General features: G+C 41.8%; 1 protein-coding gene across 1 annotated transcript in view; it reads right to left on the minus strand.

Annotated features, from left to right (window-relative positions):
• Positions 1-22,561, minus strand: part of SORCS3 (sortilin related VPS10 domain containing receptor 3) — a 694,652-nt gene that overhangs the window by 274,414 nt on the left and 397,677 nt on the right. The gene's annotated exons all lie outside the window — the stretch shown is intronic.

Genomic DNA, 22,561 nt, shown 5'->3' on the forward strand with positions numbered 1-22,561 from the left:
ACAACAGTGCCAGAGGTTCTTCCATGGCGATCCTGGGAGGAAGCCGAACCAGTTGTGTGTGAGCTGGAGGAAGAGGCAACACGAGCTGAAGAGGTGGTAGCTGCCGCTGTTGGTTGGCCTAGGTCTTCAGTGTGTTTTTGTAACTCCACCGCGTGCCTGGTCCGCACGTTTCCACATATTTGAGGTATTGAGGTTGCTGACATTTCTCCCTCTTTTGACTTTCTGATGACACACCTTGCATTTGACAAAGCAAATGTCATCTGCAACTGTGTCAAAAAAGGACCAGGCACTGCAAGTCTTGGGAGTGCCCTTTTCGGCTTTTGGAAGAGGCATGCTCCTAACGGGTGCCAAAGTGGAGGCTACAGGCTCCCCAGTCTTCCCCCTCCCTCTCCCTCTTTGGCCCGTTCGGGGAATCTCTTCCTCAGAGCTGCTCCCACCACCTTCCTGTTCCTCACGCCATGAGGGGTCAAGGACCTCATCATCTACACTACCCTCAGCCACCAACTGCTCCTCCTGGGTAGTCTCGGCAGCACAGCACGCATCAGAAAGTGGCACCTGAGTGTCATCATCAGATGCATACTGCGGTGTGGTGACCGGAGGCACTGGCCCACCCACCTCTTCAGAGTCAGAGAGACAAAGCTGTTGGGCATCACTGCACACTGCCTCTTCTTCCATTTCTCCAATGCTGCTTGGCTGGCCCCCTGTTTCCAAGCCAAGAGATTCAGAGAACAGAAGTAGAGATGGCTCCTGTTCTGCGCTCTCTGACTGCCTGGGCAATTTGGCAGGTGGTGAAGAGACAGATGGGTGTTATGACCTGGTGGTTACGGAGTGGTACTGAGATGACCTGGTGGGTAAAACCAATCATGGACAAGCTCAGAGGAGGTGGCAGCTCTACAGACAGTAATCACCTATATGACCTAATGTATTAGCTCTGAGGAGGTGGTATCTTTACTGACCGCAATCCCTACTCCTAACACCAACACTAGAAATAGCCGTGGAGCGTTCCTATCTCTGCCTAGACGCCTCTTCACAGCCTAAGAACTAGCTACCCCTGAAGATGGAAACGGAAAACTATCTCGCCTCAGAGAAACCCCCAAAGGAAAGATAGCCCCCCACAAATATTGACGGTGAGTGAAGAGGGAAATGACAAACTCAGAAATGAAACTAGATTTTAGCAAAGGAGGCCACTACTATCTAAATAGACAGAGAAAGAAAAGGCTACTGTGCGGTCAGTATAAAAACTAAATGTCCACGCAGAGTTTACAAAAATAACCTCCACACCGACTCACGGTGTGGTGGGGCAAATCTACAACCCCAGAGCTTTCAACTAGCCGGAATATTTCATGATGACAAGCTGGACAAAAGAAACATAACTTAAACTGAACAAAAGGTCATAGGCAGGGAAACACCCAAAAACTAGCAGAACTTATCTTAAGCTGAAATGGACTGGCCAACAGAGAACTTCCAGGAAAGGACTGAATCCACAGGAAGGAACATTGACAGCTGGCATCAACTACAGCCTAAAGCCCAGTTAAATAACAAGGCCAGGGCACCGATTAGTGAAAGCAGCTGCTAAGTTCCACTTGAAACCACCAGAGGGAGCCCAAGAGCAGAACTCCCAAAAATACCATTCATGACCACAGGATGGAGCCCAAGAACGGAATTCACAACAGATGGGTGCTCTTCAGTGCTCTGTGCCTGAGAGGATGTGGCACTAATTGAAGTCGATGCGTTAGCTGCCATCCATCCGACAACGGCTTCAATTTGGTCTTCACGCAGCAGCGGTGTACGGCGATCTCCTACAAAGCAGCGCATGAAGGACTGTTCCCTGCTGAAACTGGGTGATGATGAGTCACCGGTGCCCGCAGCAGGCACAGAATCCCCACGTCCTCTCCCTGCTCCGCGCCCACGCCCACGTGCCTTACTCCCTGCCCTCTTCATCTTGGTTGACTGATAAAGATAAGCAGAAAAGTACTAAGGGCTTAGTGTGCTTATTCCTAAACAGCTCCTAACAGGTATAAGAAACACTAATTTTCTGTGGACTAGACTTTAATATGAGCTAATGTGGCCTACACAAATTTAAAGTGGTGTGTTTGTTGAACTTTATTTATTTTTTTTTTTTGGGGGGGGGAGAACTGACTACAGAGCGAGCTGCACTCACACGGAGACCGTGCAGACAGCCGTAATAGGCGCTGCAAGGCCCAAAAAACCTCCTCTATGTTATCCTATGTAGTGTTTTTCCACAATTTAGCTGGATACGGGTGGAAAGCCACTAATAGGAAATATTTGAAAAAATGTGCTTCAGGCTGCACTACTAGCAAAAAAGGACAATGTATTTTATGGTATGAGGCTGTGACGCACCCTGAGCTGAATACAACCGGCTGTGGCTGCACACAGACTACAGAACGAGCTGCACTCACACGGAGACTGTGCAGACAGCCGTAAACGGCGCTGCAAGGCCAAAAAAACCTCCTCTATGTTATCCTATGTAGTGTTTTTCCACAATTTAGCTGGATACGGGTGGAAAGCCACTAATAGGAAATATTTGAAAAAATGTGCAGCAGGCTGCACTATTAGCAAAAAAGGACAATGTATTTTACGGTATGCGGCAGTGACGCACCCTGAACTGAATACAACCGGCTGTGGCTGCACACAGACTACAGGGCGAGCTGCGAGCTGAGCCCGAAATGGCGGCAGCGATTTTTACAGTGCATCATGACATAATTTCAGCAGCCAATCACAGCCATGCCAGTAGTTACATGCCCACCATGCAGAACAGGATGTGCCCACACTTGTAATCATTCCCCATTGGCTGAATTTGTGCAGTTTGAATTCTGGGAACTTCCGATTCCGGTATCCGATATGCGGTAAATATCGGAACTCGGTGTCGGAATTCCGATACCGCAAACATCGGCCGATACCCGATACTTGCGGTATCGGAATGCTCAACACTAGTCATGATAAAAGTTAAATCAGGGTTTTGTGCATGATGTGCTTACATCAGTACACAGACAGGGAGAAAGTACTGTATGTGCTTACATCATTTACATGGAGAGACAGGGAGAAAGTACTTGTGCTTACATCATTTACATGGAGAGACAGGGAGAAAGTACTGTATGTGCTTACATCATTTACTTGGAGAGACAGGGAGAAAGTACTGTATGTGTTTACATCATTTACATGGAGAGACAGGGAGAAAGTACTGTATGTACTTACATCATTTACATGGAGAGACAGGGAGAAAGTACTGTATGTACTTACATCATTTACATGGAGAGACAGGGAGAAAGTACTGTATGTACTTACATCATTTACATGGAGAGACAGGGAGAAAGTACTGTATGTGCTTACATCATTTACATGGAGAGACAGGGAGAAAGTACTGTATGTGCTTACATCATTTACATGGAGAGACAGGGAGAAAGTACTGTATGTGCTTACAACAGTACATAGAGACAGGGAGAAAGTACTGTATGTGTTTACATCATTTACATGGAGAGACAGGGAGAAAGTACTGTATGTACTTACATCATTTACATGGAGAGACAGGGAGAAAGTACTGTATGTGCTTACATCATTTACATGGAGAGACAGGGAGAAAGTACTGTATGTGCTTACAACAGTACATAGAGACAGGGAGAAAGTACTATATGTGCTTACATCATTTACATGGAGAGACAGGGAGAAAGTACTGTATGTACTTACATCATTTACATGGAGAGACAGGGAGAAAGTACTGTATGTGCTTACATCATTTACATGGAGAGACAGGGAGAAAGTACTGTATGTGTTTACATCATTTACATGGAGAGACAGGGAGAAAGTACTGTATGTGCTTACATCATTTACATGGAGAGACAGGGAGAAAGTACTGTATGTGTTTACATCATTTACATGGAGAGACAAGGAGAAAGTACTGTATGTGCTTACATCATTTACATGGAGAGACAGGGAGAAAGTACTGTATGTGCTTACATCATTTACATGGAGAGACAGGGAGAAAGTACTGTATGTGCTTACATCAGTACATAGAGACAGATGGCGTAATCTCCTTGCCACAATAATGCAGATAGCTTTGTCCCATTGTGGCTCCCGGACTTTGATGCTGACTCACAAGTCAACAACATCTTTCAAGGCAGATGGTGGCTGGGACATTCAGCCATCATCAGCATTTAAGTGTTAACCTGTTAAATGCTGCTGTCAATCTAGGACAGTGGCATTTACAGCATGCCAGCAGCCCATCAGCGCCCTGTGATTCAATCGTGGGGCAGTGATGGGTTACCATGATGATCTAGGGTCTTCTGAAGACCCTGTGCCTGTTATGTCTACGCTCTTTTGAAACTCAACTTCTTACTGGTGTTCATAGCAGATCATGATTGTGCTATATACTGTACAGCACAGCTATGTAGCATTCCTGTATACAGTACACTCGATCGGACGATCACAGGTTCAAGTCCCCTAAGGAGTCCAACAGATACAGAGACAGTAAAATAAATGTTTTTAAAAATATACAAAATATATATATAAAAAAAATACACGTGGTATTGTTAAATCCATCACATTGTTGGGTACATCACATAATAAATGAATGATGTCATTCAAACATACAACACGCCCTGATATGGCTACGTGGACAGAAAAATAGTAAAGTTATAGCTCTTGGAAGAACGGTAGGAACAAGACTAAATTGGAAAAATGGAATATAGCCATTATTATAACATGGATGCAATACAGGCTATAGCTACTTCATTTACAGGGAGAAACAGAGGGACAGCACTATCTGTGCCTGCATTATTTATAAGAAGAGACAGGGAGGCAGCACTTAGGCCATGTGCACACGTTCAGGATTTTTCGCGTTTTTTTCGCGTTTTTTCGCTATAAAAACGTGATAAAAACGCGAAAAAAACCGCTTACATATGCCTCCTATTATTTACAGGGTATTCATTAAAAATGCGGAATTGCGGGGATTCCACACACCTAGGAGCCCATTGATCTGCTTACTTCCCACACGGGGCTGTGCACACCATGCGGGAAGTAAGCTGATTATGTGCAGTTGGTACCCAGGGTAGAGGAGAGGAGACTCTCCTCCACGGACTGGGCACCATATAATTGGTAAAAAAAAAAAAAGAATTAAAATAAAAAATAGTGATATACTCACCCTCTGATGGCCCGAAGTGTTCCCGCCTCTCCGGTGCATGATCTCTCTTCCGTTTCTATAGATGTTGTGGTTCAGGACCTGTGATGACGTCGCTGCCTTGTGATTGGTCGCGTGACCGCTCATGTGACTCACGCGACCAATCACAAGCCGCGACGTCATCGAAGGTCCTGAACCACACAGGCATCTATAGGAACGGACACCGCTGAGGACATCGGCTGTGTGCAGAGGGTGAGTATAACCCTTTTTTTATTTTTTTTATTATTTTTAAACATTCTATCTTTTACTATAGATGCTGCATAAGCAGCATCTATAGAAAAAAGTTGGTCACACTTGTCAAACAGTATGTTTGACAAGTGTGACCAACTTGTCAGTCAGTTTTCCAAGCGATGCTACAGATCGCTTGGAAAACTTTAGCATTCTGCAAGCTAATTACGCTTGCAAAATGCTAAAAAAACGCGAAAAAAAACGGAAAAAAAAATGCGGATTTCTTACAGAAAATTTCCGGTTTTCTTCAGGAAATTTCTGCAAGAAATCCGGACGTGTACACATACCCTTACTGTTCATATATCATTACACAGTGATACAAAATTGAGGTAGCACCCTTACCCACATGATTTACTGGGAGGGTCCCTAATTTCAAGGCAATGCTGAAGGTGATACAATCTTTGCCTAAGAGCATCATGGAGGTGGTCCTCATCATTGACAAGACAAGACAGGGAGGTAGTGCATTATTTGTAGAGGGAGACAGGGAGGCAGCACTATCTGTGCCTTTATCATTTTAAAGGCATTAGTATATACAACAAACACAGTTATGCAGCGCCCCAGAGTCCTGGTCGTTGCAGTACTGTGGCTCCGCCGCTAAGGGGGGCTATGGTACGTCTGATGGCACTGAAGGAGTTCATCTGACCAGTTATCACATACACCAATACATTTCAGTCTGGCCTCCAGGGGGAGCTAAGGGTGCTATTCATTAGGCCACTCCTCACAGTCTGGTAAAACTGGGGGTTAGGCAGGAAGTGAGAGAGAAAGCTGACTGGGTTGGAACCAGGCAACACCTTGTGGCAGAGGGTGTTGTAGGGGAAGATTCGGTAGGATCCCTGTCAGGGGTGGGATCCTGACAGAGGCCTGGCAATCAGAGAGAAAGCTACGGGACCGCGCCTGCACTTCATAGCGGCGGTACCCCAAGAAAGGACAAGAAGCGAGATTTATTGTGCTGAGTGAGAAACGAGATCAACGCAACAGGGTGAAATACCAGTAGGAGTCGTGCTGTAAGACGAGGCAACATCCTACTCCTTGCTTTCAAGGTGGCGAGGAAAAGCAGGGGTTAATTGATTATCCCAAAGGTTGTCCTATAATTCTTCTGACCTCTGCAAAATTCTAACAGTGCCTTCACAAAATCTAAGCCCCTTGAAGGGTTTTCTCCAGGACTATAATTGTCTACAGCTCGTTAGAATAAAATAATGCCGCCACCAACTTCCAGCCCATAATTGTCATCTATCCATCAATTTACCTCTCGGCGCCTACACAGCCTGCACACTGTGATAAGATGGAACCAAGGGACGGCCTTCAGCACCGGCAACCAATTTGCAGGAAAGAGACAGCCGACAGTCACTTGTGATTTCAATGTGATCCTAAATGTTTATCCACTAGAAGGATATTAGGCAGTAATCAGTCACGTATCTGCCCAGCACAAATATATAAGCTGCTGTCTCCGGGGTCTGCAAATCATCAGCTCAGACAGTAGCTTCAAGGTTAACCCACTGATATATTACCCTGGTACGGAGGGTCCGTGCTCATAAAGTCTAATAATGCTAATGGAAACAAACGGCCGCTTTATATCAGGGCTCGAATTTGCGCCTTTATTGCAAGACTGTAGGAAAGCAACTTTAGTCGAGGAACAGAATGTCGGCCACGATGCCAGAACTTTTCTAAGCAGCTGAACTTTTCTCTGTCTCTGTACTTTCCATGGTATAAAGGTCACAGAATAAACAGGATTATTTGTAAACTGTCTATATACGACGTACCGCACAGGGCGAGCTGTCCATAGAGAAGGGTCGAGTTATACCACCGGTGGGCTGTCAGAAAAGGTTACAATGTACTGCTATAATACGAGCAAAACATCCCGAATTCATCCAACAATATTCTTCCTGTTCCAGAGAGAAGATTCTATTCATGTCTGGAAAAGCCAAATAAAAATAAACTTAAAGGAGTTAGAGTCATTGGAGATGTGGTTTTAGGACATGCCACCAATGTCCTACGGTCCTCACATTTCTTTGGATTACATATTTATTTTGTATCTTCTCCCTTTTTGGAATGAAACTGAAAGAGAGAAGATACAGATTAGATATTAGAAAAAACTAATGAGTGATCAATGAGTGGAACAGGCGGCCACGAGAGGTGGTGAGTTCTCCTTCAATGGAAGTCTTCACACAGAGGCTGGACAGACATCTGTCTGAGATGGCTTAGTGACTCCTGCACTGATGCAGGGGGTTGGACATAATGACCCTGGAGGTCCCTTTCGGCTGTAACATTCTAGAATTCTATGCTTATGGTCCATAGTTTCTTTGAGTTGGTTCACACATATATTTTTTTTCCTGTGAGGTGGGGTTCATTCATGACTTTGACTAACAAAATGCATTGCTTCTCATATTTTTGAGGTCATATAGTAGATTTGTTAGACATATTTTCCATTTCTTTAGATCAAATATTAGATTGATAGCTTCCACGGAGTCAAATGTGTCCTACACTGTATCTGTTTTTTTGGGGGGTCATGCATTTGTTGGCGAATGCATTTCCTTGGATGGTAGCTTCATTTAGGTCAAATAGTGGTGCTTGAAAGTTTGTGAAACCTTTACAATTTTCTATAGATTTCACCTAAAACTACATCTTATTCGAGAGGCGGTGAGTTCTCCTTCAATGGAGGCTGGACCTCTGTCTGGGCTGATTTAGTGTGATTCCTTAACTGTATCTAAATGTTTGCTGACATCAGATGGAGGAATTTTAGCCCATTCCTCCATACAAAACAGCTGCAGCTCCACACACAACATTTCTATAGGACTAAGGTCAGAACTGTGACTCGGTCATTACAAAATGTTACCTTTATTCCTCTGTAACCATCCTTTTTTGTGGCTTTGGGTCGTTGTTTTGCTGTATCACCCATGTTCTCATGGACATTTTACTTTAGAATTTTCTGATTTAATGAATGTATCATTGTTCCATTAATAATTCATTGGTCCATCGTGATGGCAGCTGTCCTAGCCCAGGTGCATCAGAACAGACCCAAGCCATGATACTACGATCACCGTATGTCACAGATGGTAAGGTGCTTCCTTTCTCCAGAAAGTCACATATTTCTGGGATTATACAATTCTTTCTATCACTTTTTTGGGATCATATTCTATATTTTTTGGGCCAACACATTTTCCTGAGTCTTTCTTATTCAAACATACTTCTCAGTCTTATTTCTTTCATTGAGTCTTCCATATTTTACATCATGCATTTTTTCAATCATATATTTTTGGATAAGACATTTCTTTGGATGATACATTTTTGGGGTCTTTCATTTCTTTGCCTTTGTTTTTGCATCGTACAGATCTTTGAGTCATACATTTTTTGGATGATACAGATTTTTGGATCACACTTTCCTTTCTTGAACTCTCGAACGCTTATAACATGATATATTAAATCTTAATTTTATTTCCCATGCCTCCATTATGTAAAGACGTCCTAAAGCTTTTGTATAACCCGTACATTAACGCTGATGTGACAGATGCTCGCTGACCGCTGCTACTTTCCATAGGTTAAGCAGAACCTTGAAGAAATATTTTGCTCTTACAATTACTTTAGTCTATGATCTATTCCTTTAATTAAAATGTGAATATCTGGGACTCTGCTACTGAAGCCTGGAAGTTGCAATCGTTCAACTTTATTGGCTAGCAGAGAATAGCTGTGCTTTCTATTTAACTACCCGGACTAGACCCAATAAAACATAGATGCTCAGTGGATGCCGACTTTTCTGATTCATGGAAGTTGAAATAGCTTGCTAATAAATGTTATTTGTGACTTTAGGAAAGAGAACATCAAACTTGGAAAGTTTCTTCAAGAGTAACTCCAGCTGGGAAGACATAGTGTTCTTCTGGTTTACTCTTCATTCCCTGGTTCCTTATTAATCCACATCCAATATTCCTTCTATTCCTTCCTCACAGCAAGCAGTCCCATGATAATTAACAGACCTAACACCGGGTTTTCGGTAATTCATGTCAAGTCTTCTGAAACATCACTGCATCTCCTGAAAATCACAATGGAGTCCCGGATGTAGGAGTTGCCTAATGGGCATCGAAACCAGTGCCAGCAGTTACAGAAGGGTCTCCCCAAGGATATTCAGGGCAGGTCGGAGTGGAGTGCTGTAGAGTCTCGATAAAATAACTATAGAGACTACACCCAGACTGGAGCTTATGAAGGCAAAAGGTCCCTCAGCCACATCGGTTTAGTCCAATTGAGGGACCCTGTTATTGATGTTGTAATGGGGTCCTGTGAGGAGCTGGCCACTTACTAAATACTATTGGACCAATGCACGTAGAGCGGAGTCCATGGCTCTAAGGGATGCAGACTTTTTCCAGCACGGAGCACCAGTTGTGTCAATATTATTGTTGGGTTTTATTAGTGATTTGCTTGCTTGTCAGTTCAGACTCAGAAATCAATGTTTCCATTCAGTGACAGCAAGCAGAGGAAGGTTGGATCTTATCTATATCTAACTTCTCATCTCCAATGCAGAAACATTAGTTTAGATTCTAGGTTCCTTTTCAATCAAGCTGGCATTCACAGATACTCTTAGCTAGAAGGGCGAAAAGAAGATGCCCCCAGAAAATGTGAGACAATGTTCGGTGTAAGACATGTAATGAATGACACACAGCGCTGCTCTTCTCACTGATCTCACTGCCAGGACCTTCTGTAAATGCAAGCAGGGAAGGGAAGTATAGCAGAGCTGTGTGTCATTACAAACACCCCTGCCTCTGCAGCACTCATTTCACTGCACTATCAATATGGTGGGAAGGGAAGTAGAACAGAGATGACAGAATAGTGAGATGAGAACTGCGAATGTAGAAGTGTCTGTATTGACACACATCTGACTTCAGTGAGATGAGTGAAGAGAGCAGAGCTGTGTGTTATTACAAACACCCCTTCATCTGCAGCTCTTATCTCTCATCACTTTCATAGTCACTATCAGAAGTTAGTGAGGAGATTAGAGCTCTGTGTTGATACAAATACCCCTTCATCTGCAGCTTTTATCTCTCATCACTGTCAGAAGTTAGTGAGGAGATTAGAGCTGTGTTTTATTACAAATACCCCTTCATCTGCAGCTCTTATCCGTCATCACTGTCGCAGTCACTGTCAGAAGTTAGTGAGGAGAGGAGAGCTGTGTGTTATTACATGTCTCTCATAGAATAAGCTGGGTCTGACTTGTGGCTATTTTCCTTGTTTTCAGGGAAAAAAGTAAATACCCCCAGTGAAGAGTCTCTGCTAACACCTCCTTTATTGAAAGGGAAACTTGCATATAAAATTGACAAGCTAATATCTCTGCAATGGAGATACCAAACAAAAAAATAAAACCTATGTGATATTCAGCTCTGCAGCCACTATTCCACGTTGTGGCCAGTTTAACAAGCTAAAAGTCCTCTTTAAGTTAAATATTGAATTTATTTGCTTCTTAATAGTTATCTTAAAGAGATGACTGATGTGTTTCCTTGTGACTTCCCCATAGAGGAGATAATCTCTTTATCTCACTTTGTTACTTTTACATCGTGAATTGATTAAACTTTGAGCAGTATTTTCCTTTTTCAGTACCTGACATTTTCTCAGGAATCGAACTTTTTTTTTTTTACTTCCTCCAGAAAACAGATAATTTGAGGAAAGCGTCATTAGTGGAGTTATACGAGTGGGACGACTTGTCACCAGGCACATGTACATTCTAAGTGATACAGGGCTGAGAGTCGCGGAGCTTTAATCATGGAATGATGCAGCAGGTGTAATAACATTAGTAACGATTCTCCTTGTAGAGAACATGCTCCTACGCGTTTCACCACATTACTCCTGCGGTTTGATTATCTGCTGCACTTCGGGCGATAAAAGAGAAACCATCAGACTGATAATAGAGGATTTTTTTTACGACAAAGTAAATAAACAATGGAAATTTCTGAGCCGCGAGACAGAGACTATAACGACAGAGCGGCTTGTGTCAGATATGACAACTATGGAACTAGAACGTGAAACGCAATTATCTAAAAGACATACCATAGAAGAAAATAAACCATGAGAAAGATGTAACAGTAATATAGGCATGAATGTACAGAGAGCTGATAACATTGTCACAGATCCCAGCGAGATAAGGGAAACTCCAGAGTCGTCACCGGCCGAACAAGCAAGGGCTCCACTTTTCATGGTCTTTTGAGGACAACCCTTATTCATAAGATACATCCTACTCTTTGAGGGGCACCTCATTCGGAATCAACCCTCTATGTGCCACAAATGAAAGCCAATCTGGAAAATTGGACTCCATTGGACTGATGATAGATGTAGATATATTATATTGGCAGCCATTCATCAGGAAGACCCCAACAGTGGCCAGATCGGGGTGATGGGAACTGGGCTCTTTAAGAGCTTTTTAAAGAACTTGTCTCTTGAGAAAACCCTTATAACCTGTGCCGACCAATAATGAGTAGTGCCCTTTGGATGGGGCAATCACTGATGAACAGTCAGACTATATTTACTATTCTTAGTTATTTCCTAAAAGTTAACTTCTTACTTTTAGTACAGAGTCTAATACACTGGCTTATACATGTCCCTAATGAACCTTTGGAAATATAGCCAGAAAAGTGGCTGCTGATGGGTCAGAAGTAATCATCTGCCGATGGGCGTTTGACGTCATGCTGTGATTTACTAATGAGAGGGGAGGAGGGAGCAGCTTCATTCAGAGTCTGGACACAGCAAGGAAAACTTGGGAATTCAGCTTTTTTACATGACTTCAGCATCTAAGGAGTTGGCTAAAGCCAAACTTTATAAATCCATTTGGCCGATCTTTCTCCTGACAGACGAATAGCCTATTACGGAGCTGAATTTGCAGCTTATATCAAAGTGGAGGCTGAAATATGGATCCATATTTCAACATTTCAGCTTCTATTATCTTTTATGTGGCATCTACGGCCCTGTAATAGGAAATTCATCTCTTGATAAAATGTTGGCAAGGCGGTTCGCTCACATCTCGAGAGTTTAGTTATGATTCTATAGAATGAAAAAACAAAGGTTTGGTTCCATGCAGCTTAATTGGATAGATATAATCAGAGGCCGACTGGGACTTACTGGTGTGAGAGAGGGAGAGAGAGCTGCTTCACTTACAGTCTGTGCACAGAGCTGCCTTCATACAATGTGAAATACTGGTAAAAGTTTCCCACACCTTGCATGTCCCGAGACGTGTATATACTATATGGCCTGCCTCGGCCATGCTGCTAGTAGGGAGGATGCTAAGAGGGGGCTGAGAGCTGTTTGGTCCAACCCTCTTTGGATTATGATAATTTAAGCAGGGCCCCGCCCCAGAGGATCAATATTGTTGACAAATAAAGGGAGTGAGGAATAAGCAGGAGCCCTATGGTCTAAGAAAAGAGAGGTATAAAGAATTGGGGAGCATGCTTCTTGTCTTCACTTGGGTCAACAGTTTCACTTTCCAAGACCTATAAAAAAAGATTAATTTAAGAGTTTTTAAGATGTGTTACTTGTTGTCAGTGTTTTGTTTGGAAACCTGCTTGCCCCATGGTCACTGGTGTGTTCCTGGCATGCCTTAAAGCATATCCATACATTGGGGGCAAAGACCCATTAGGTCCATCAATTTTAGTACACAAAACCTTGAACCATATCAGGGGCAATTTGATTTTTGCTTTCTGTCCTTGAACTTGACAGATCATTGTCAATAGAGTTTCACCTCAAGAAACTTAAACGAGTGCCATAACTTCTACATACCCAGTTCCCACCATTCCGGGCATCAGTGGGGGATGGAAAGCTATAAACACCCTCAATAGTTTTTGGTAATTGTAAAGAAGCCTCCAGCACAAAGATTACATGTTTCCTAAATGGTTGGGACTAAGTAACTAAAACTTTAGAAATGTGGTGGGCGCTTAATAATGTATCCCGAATCTGGACTTTGGGATGACTAATTTGGGAGACATTACTCATTATTCAGAGTTTGCCATTATAAAACCTCCTCCAGCTACACAGGCCACATGGCTGGGACCATAAAAAACCCCCCAATCATTTTCAGAAAAAAGAGAATGATTGAAATAATTGGAATTGCTCCTGCCGCTAGATATCAGGGGAGAAGCCCATAAACAATTACAGAAAACGCTTGGAAAAATCAAAAGAGAAGTAGAACAAACCCCAAAGTATAATAAAAGTCTTAAGGAAAAAGTAATGGCCAGCCATATTGTACCTGTGATACTTTATTTATTAGAAATAAGCGTATGTTGCTGTGGACGAGCTCGTGTGTCGATAAGAGGCATATGGTATATGGTCCATAGACGGTGGTAACATTTTATCTCTTACAGAACAGTTTCTGCAATGTAGCAAGTGGTGACTAACCAATAGTTTACATTGGGTTGAGACTAAACTCCCTAAGTGCCCTTTACCCATATTTCTTGAGCAGTTGCGCAAAGGGCCCCAAAGGCTGGACCTCTCAGGACCAACTTGATACTGAAAGGGAAAAAGGCCATATCGTACTGCTTGGACTTTTCTGTTATCGTTCACCACTTCATATTGGGAACTGCAATGCCAACCATTGAGTTGTGAATTGTTGTAATGTGTGGGGATATATGGCGGTGTTATGTGGGAACTATCTGGTAATTTTATTTGACTACTATATGGTTACTATTTAGCCAAGGTGACATTATTAGGAAATATATGATTGGCATTGTATGGAAGTATTATTAATCATTGTATGATATATGGGTTATCTGCGCCATCTTCCATAAACCTCTCACTGCCAGAGAAGATCGGCCTGGTGACATATAAACTCTAACTGATGTAATGACGATTTACAAAAAGAAAAAAAGATAAATGTAAGGGTGGTGGACAATGTTGTTCCATCTTCTAAAGACACCAATTGTGTTGTAGCGTTATGTGAATCGTGGTGTAATGTGTACTGCGATACTGTGATGTTGTTTCACTAGTGTTATGCATTAGTGTATGTATAGTTGACTGTAGGAATAGTTAGCGATAATAGTTGGGACTAGCCCATAGTTTGAGGGGCTAGTGTTAGGGAAACTTCCTGCTTCCTGCTAGGAAGACAGATAGGGTCTAGAGTGCTGAGTCAGCAGACCTAGGGGTCCGAGGTGAACAGTGCCGCATTCAACAATGACCCTTAATGAGAGGAGACTGAAGAGAAAGGATAGCGAGATTCTGAGGATAAGTGATAGAGATACAGGGTGACCCTCCGGAGACGGGTCCTAGGAGAGGACGCCTAGTCACAAGAACCTGAGCTTGTCATGCTAAAAAGGCAACGGGCCTAAACAGGACTAAAAGAAAAGGACAAGTGAAGGGTCCTGAGCGGGAGGTCCAGGGCACCAGTAGTGGAAGAAGTGGAACGTGGAACCGCTCAGCAAGAAAAGCAGACTTGTTCATCAGGACTGTAGCGTTAATGATGGGTTGTGGTAAAGTAGGCAGAAACAGTGGTCAAAGAAATCCCTGGAGTAGACTATAGAGGAATGATACTGTGAGGAAAAAGCAAAGGAAATGTCCATAAGACTGTGCACCCGCTACCCCTGGTATATGTTCCTTACCAAGTTACCGTTCAGTAAGGAGTTTATTATCAAATGGTGGTCTCCTTCATTGAACTGTGAACATCTGGTCCGGGCAAACCAACAACATCAGTTACATGCGGCCCGTAGCGCCCTCACAGCACATGTCCACACTTTCGTATAACATGACGGGGCGCCACGGACAAATGCCTCGCCTGAGGCTACCGCCCCGTGTGACGTTACATAAACACATGGGGTCAATGGTTTTCACTTTACATATCTTATCCCTGATCTCGGCAGAGAGTACATTGTATCTGCGTAAACTTTTGCAAATCAGTGCAATACATCTTTAACAAAAAAGTTACAATTTTGTAACATTTTGCAACAATTTTACATGTTCCAAAACCTTATATCGCTCCATTTTTCAGCTCCTATGAAATCCAATAAAATCTCCAAGGTTAGAAACTACAAAAACGTCCTGTGTGTTGTCTGTGCTGCTCCGCTCCTTCTGCCACTTTCCTATTATCTACAGAGAAACAAGAAGAGCAGAGACGGGCAGTCGAGGAAAATGCTGCTGTCAATGCCTGATAGAGGCACTTAAGTGGCACAATCCAAGTGAGGCATCTGTTTCGGTAAGTCTATTTCACTGCCATCTTGGAGCTCCTATGAAGCCCAGCCTCAGAGTAAAGTGCTGCAGTATATAGAGCAAGCAGTCAAATGAATGCTGAATAAAAGATACAGTTAAAAGTTGGGGAAAAAAAATGTTGAAAACATTTTAAAAAGTAAAAAAATGATATCACCTCCTCTAGTAGAGATTAAAAAAAAATAAAAAATAATCAATATTTTGTTTTGTTGCATCCGAAAAAGTCTGATGTATTAAAACATATAATGAATTGACCTATAAGGTAAAATTCTGAGGAGGATATAAGGAAAACTGTGTATTTAAGAAAAAAGTAACAAAAGGTGATCAAAAAATGTTATGTACCCCAAAATGGTACTAACAAAATCTACAGCTCCTCGGTCATCACAAAAAAATGTCCTCACTCCGTCACTTAAACAGAAAAAAAGTGACAGCTGTCAGAAAATTTGCAACACAACCTTAGAAAGTTTGATATAGCTGTAACTGTATTGACCCAGAGAATACTGTTGCCAGGAAATTTTTAGTGTGCACTGAGTGTTGTAAAAACAAAACTCCAAAAACAATGGAAGGAATGCATTTTTGTGCCCAATATCACAGCACCTGGACTTTTTTTTCCTTTTTATTAGAGCATTATATAGTAAAATGGATGGTGTAATGACACAGCATTTCTTCTTAATTATGCCAGACATAAATTCAGTAGCCCCAGAATCAAAAACTGTTGTCTGAATTACTGGCTTAGAAAGCTAACAGGTATGTTGGCCATGTGACCTGATTGTCCCAACCTGGTATCTTCAAGACGTCTCTCGGGATTCAGTGATGGTCAATGAAGCCGGTCTGTGATCTTCCAGCTGGGGCCATAGTCCCCTAAGCTGACATCCTGTAGACTCACTTGATACAGAGGCAAAGTCTCCTTATATTGACCATAACTGTCCTTCAAGCTAGCATCCATAGGTTAAGAAAAAGATATGATGAGGTTAACTCCTATTGTTTTATTATTTATAGTTTATCCTTCAATGTTTGTAAACCAACAAATTGAATGGCCCAGTACAATGTGTAATCAACATATTAGCAAACATCATTGTTCAGTGACCCGGCAACCCTGTTTTGCAAGATAGCAGACAATAAGCTGTAGGAGCTGATATAAGAGCTAAATAACAATGATTCATCCATTTATAAATATCAATTCAACCTGCAAGAAGAATCAATACTTCAGACAACAGTTTATGATTCTGGGCCAACTGAATTTACGTCTGGCATAATTAAGGCTAAGTTCTCACTGGGCGTTTTTACTGATTTTTTTCTGCAGCAAAATCTGATTTGGCAGGAAAGAAGCTGCAGCAAAAATGCATGTTTATGGTGCGTTTTTTGTTGGGGGTTTGGTGTGTTTTTTCATGCGTTTTTTTGACTAACTTGTGTCTCCTTGTGCATACTAATAAAGTTGAGCGCCCCTAGAGAAAAAAAACTACTTTCTGTAGAACCATACCTCTATATCACAATCGGACTGGAAAAAAAAAAAATCGCTCAGCACTAGGACCATGTGAGTGATGTCCGATTTTTTACACACTGATGTCCTTTGAAAAGCCGGCAATTCATCGGCCGCATGCAGTAAAATCACAGCAGGAGCCGACAGGAGAGAAGAGATTGGTTACATACAGTAAATACACATAGAATAGGTAGATATATAGATGTGAGTGACAAGTACAATTAGTACAGTGTGAGCAAATTACTGGAAATGTATTTAATTAATAAAAGATTATTTTTCTGAAAAAAATGGCGTGGGCTCCCGTATAATTTTTTAACCAGCATAGGGAAAGCCGATGGCTAGGGGATGATGTTTATAGCCTGGAAAGGGGGTAATATTCATGGAGCTTCCCAGGCTATTAATATCAACTCACAACTGTATAATTAGCCTTTTCTGGCTATTAAAATGGGGGACCCTAAAAAAATGACGTAGGGTCCCCCTATAATTAATAACCAGCAAAGACTATGCAGATAGATGTGGGATGATATTAATAGCTTAGAAAGGGGCCATGGATATTAGCCCCCCAAGCTAAAAACATCAGCTCTCAGCCACCCCACAAAAGGCATATCTGAAAAATGCGCCAATTCTGGCACTTAGTCTCGGTCTTTCCACTTACCCTGAAGTGGTGGCAAGTGGGATGATAGTTGTGGGGTTGATGTCACCATTGTATTGTCAGGTGACATCAAGCCCTGAGGTTAGTAATGAAGAGGCATTAGTAAGACACCCCCATTACTAATCCCATAGTCACATTGTATAAACACAGAAATCCAGAATAAAGTCCTTTAATTGAAAGAATGACACAGACTTTTAATCCTTCCCGACATGTGCTGTACTAGTACTGCTCTGCGGGAATTGCATTCCGCAAACAGCAGTACTAGTACGGCACACCGATTGCGTGGCTTCACGCTGAGCGCCGTGGCGATCGGGTGCGGATGTCAGTTGTATGTGACAGCGGCATAGAGGAGCATCGTGCAAGAAATCAGTTCCCTGCGCACTTCCATCAGAACAATGCGATGTGACCGCGTTGTCCTGATGGACTCCTTGGAGACCCCTAGCCCCAAAAAGGCCTCAAGGTCCTTCCAGGTCCTGCAGGGAAGGTGGCTTGTGAGCGGCGCTCGGCATGCCTCCTTCCCTGCCTGTCAGATCGCTGATCTGATAGTCTGCAGTACAGAGTGTCAAATCAGTGATCTGACACAATACAGTAATGTCCCATCCTGGGACAATGTAAAAAAGTTTAAAAAAAATTACAAAGTGTAAAAATACTTTTTAAAAAATAGAGAAAAAATAAATAAATATTTTTCCAATAACCAATTTTATTTATGTAAATTAAACAAAAATTAATAAAAGTACACATATTTGGTATCTTCGCATCCGTAACGACCCACTCTATAAAATTGTCCCACTAGTTAACCCCTTCATTGAACATCGTAAAAAAATGTAAAAAAAAACTAAGCAAAAAACAATGCATTATCATCATACCACCAAACAAAAAGTGCAATAAAACGCGATAAAAAAGACAGATATAAATAAATATGGTACCGATGAAAAATCATCTTGTCCTGCAAAAAACAAGCTGCCATACAACTCCATCAGCAGAAAAATAAAAAAGTTATAGCTCAGAAAAAAAGCAATGCAAAAATAATTATTTTTTCTATAAAATAATTTTTATTGTGTAAAAGCACCAAAACATTAAAAAAATATATAAATGCGTTATCGCTGTAATCGTACTGATCCGAGGAATAAAGCTGCCTTACCAATTTTACCAAATGCGGAACAGTATAAAAAAACAAAAACAAAAAGCAATTCCTGAATTGCTGGTTTTTGTTCACTCTGTCTCCCAAAAATCAGAATAGAAAGCAATCAAAAAAGGTCATGTGCGTGAAAATGGTACCAATAAAAACGTCAGCTCGTCCCGCAAAAAACACAAGCCATCATATAACTCTTTCAGCCGAAATATGAATAAATTATAGCACAAAGGCACTGGAAAAGCGAAATGGCTCCTCACCCGCTAAAAGAAATTCAGAAAATTCTGTGTTCCCAAAACCAAATGCCCTTTCCCTTCTGAGCCCCAGTGTGTCTAAACTACATTTAGAGCCCACAAGTTTGGCAATTTAGTAGTGATGAGAGCCCACCTAAGTTACAAGTGCGTGTCTCCAGAAGCATGAGCTGGGCATAATGAACTGGTCACTACAACGTACTGGTCACTACAACGTACTGGTCACTACAACGTACTGGTCACTACAACGTACTGGTCACTATAATGGCAGTTTGCAATTTTCACTCACCAACATTCACTCCTGTCTGTTTCTGGTAAACACCCATGGAGTCAAAATTGTCACTACACCTGCAGATAAATTCCCAAAGGGTTATAATTTCCAAAATGGGGTCACCTGAGGGGGGTTCTGCGTTTCTAGCACTTGGGGGCTCTTTATATGGAATCCACAAATTAGTCTAGGAAAATCTGCGCTCCAGGAGGCAAATAGCGCTCCGTCCCTCCCGAGTCTCTCCGTATGGCTAAGCAGTACTGTACAGCCACATATGGGGTATTTCTACATTCAGCAGAAATTGTGAGACAAATTCTGGTGACATTTTTACCCATTTCCCAGTGTGAAAATGTAAAACTTGGGGCTAACACACAATCTTGGTGGTAAAAATGTAAATTATTATTTTTTCACTGCCCAATGGTATAAAAGTGTGTGACACACCTATGTTGTCAACATAATCACTGCACCCCTAGATGAATTCTTTGAGAGGTTTAATAGGTAAAATGGGGTCATTTATGGGGGCTTTTGTTGCTCTGGCATCTCAGGGGCTCTGTCAAAGTAACATGGCACCCTCAAACAAGTGCAGCAAAATCAGCACTGTAATATGGTGCTACTTCCCTTCTGAGCTTTGCACTGTACCTCAAAAGAAGTTTTCAACCACATATGGGGTATCAGTGAACTCGGGAGAAATTACACAACAAACTTTGCGGTCCATTTTCTCCTTTTGCCCTTGTTAAAATACAAAATTTGTAGCTAAAAAAGATTTTTGTGGGAAAAATATGATTTTTTTTATTTTCACGGCTCAACGTTATAAAATTTTGTGAAGCACCTGGGGGTTCACGGTACTCAGTATACATCTAGATAAGATCCCAAAGGGGTCTAGTTTCCAAAATGGTGTCATTTGTGGTGGGTTTCCACTGTTTAGGCACATCAGAGGCTCTCCAAACGTGACATGGCCTCCGCTAATTATTACATCAAATTTTGCATTGAAAAAGTCAAATGGGGCTACTTCCCTTTCAAGCCCTGCCGTGAGCTCAAACAGTAGATTGCCCCCACAGATGGGGTACCTGTGTACTCAGGAGAAATTGCACGACAAATTGTATAAAGCAATTTCTCCTGTTACCCTTATAAAAATGCAAAAATTTGAACTAAAAAAGATTTATTTGGGAAAAATTTGATTTTTTAATTTCCATGGCTCTATATTATAAACTTCTGTGAAGCATCTGTGGGTTCAAGGTGCTCAATACTTATCTAGATAAGTTCCCTAAGGGGTCTAGTTTCCAAAATGCTGTCACTTGTGGGGGGGTTGCCACTTTTTAAGCACATCAGGGGCTTTCCAAACGCGACATTGCAACCCCTAATTATTCCAGCATATTTTACATTCAAAAAGTCAAATGACGCTCCTTCCTTTCCAAGCTCTGCCGTGCGCCCAAACAGTAGATTGCCCCCACATATGGGGTATCTGTCTACTCAGGTGAAATTGCACAACAAAATGTATGGTTCATTTTCTCCTGTTATCATTGTGAAAGTAAAACAATTAGGTCTAAATGAAAACTTTTGTGAAAGAAAAGTAAATGTTTGGTTTTTATTCCACATTCCAAAAATTCCTGTGAAGCACCTGAGGGGTTAATAAACTTCTTGAATGTGGTTTTAAGTACCTTGAGGGCTGCAGTTTTTATAATGGTATCATTTTGGGGTATTTACTGTCACATACGCCCTTCAAAGTCACTTCAAATGTGAGGTGGTCCCTAAAAAAATGGTTTTGTTAATCTTGTTGTAAAAATGAGAAATCGCTGGTCAACTTTTAACCCTTATAACTTTCTAAGAAAAAAAATTATGTTTCCAAAATTGAGTTTACTGCATAAAAATTTTGAAAATTCAAAAATTTTCAAAATTTGTGCCAAATGTGACTAGCAATGATTTTTCCGCTGATCATAAGCGGTGTTTTCTGCGCTGTCATGCACAATGACAACATGGCAAATACTGGATGTTTGGAACCCTCATTCGAGTGAATGAGGTCCGGGTTCGGGTCCGCTGCTCAGTGTCTCTGCTGGATGACAGGCTGTATGGTCTCTTCATGCAACCATGCAGCCTGCCATCTAGATGCAGCAGTAGCAGACTGTGAAAAGCAGCAGAAAATTAGCATAAAAAAGCAGCAAAAACACCCAGTGTGAACATAGCTTAAGAAGAAATGCTGTCATCACAAATGGTATAACTCGAAACTACAATTCATCCTACAAAAAAAAACAAGCCCTCATGTCAAAAGAAAAAAAAATATGCATCTTGGAAAAGGGGGAGGAATAAAACGAAGCTTCAAAAATGAAAATTGGTAATTTAGTAAATTCTCCGGTCTCTATATAAATTGGGACAAGTCTGCCCTGATGCCTCTGTCTCATGTTCCGATACCCTGTCTCGAAAATCTCTCGTCACTACCTGTACTCTCCAGTTTCAAATATTTGGGTATTCATATGTCCCAGTATAGTCGGCTAGACCTACAACTTAACATTCACCCACTATTAGACCTGGTCAAATCTAAATTTATAACCTGGAGCAAGCTTCCCCTCTCTGTTGCAGGCCGCATCAATTTAATTAAAATTATATTACTCCCCAAACTTAATTATTGTCTCCAACACAGTGCCATGCCAATACCCAATTCTTTCTTCGCAAATTTAAATTCCCTGACTACATCCTTTATATGGGGGAAGACCAGACCCAAACTTAAACTATTTACTCTGCAGAGACCAAAAAGGGGGGGGGGGGGGCAGCTTTGCCAGACTTTTATCTGTACTATCTTGCCGGACAAGCTAAGGCATTGAGCAAATGGATGCCTAATAACTCTTTACCTAATTCAGAGAGTCATTTACTCCACTCTGCCCGGATTGATTGTCCATTGGGATTTTTGGAAACAGAGAAAGTCAATGCTCCCCGTTTGCTGCCTTTACTTCGACTGGCGAGATTGATGTGGAGACAAATCAAAAAAATTATTACATTTGCAGATGTAATAGCTGAAATGCCACTATGGCATAATAGTTATTTCCCAGAATTACTGAATCACCCGTCTACTGAGTTCTGGATCTCGTGCGGTGTTCTTTCGGTGGGCAATGTACATGACCAAGGGGTTTTTGTATCCTTCGAACAATTACGGGATACCTACAATATCCCAAGATCTCAATTCTTCCGTTATTTACAGCTAAGGTC

This window comes from Ranitomeya variabilis, chromosome 4 (assembly GCF_051348905.1).
Source record: "Ranitomeya variabilis isolate aRanVar5 chromosome 4, aRanVar5.hap1, whole genome shotgun sequence".
NCBI lineage: Eukaryota > Metazoa > Chordata > Amphibia > Anura > Dendrobatidae > Ranitomeya > Ranitomeya variabilis.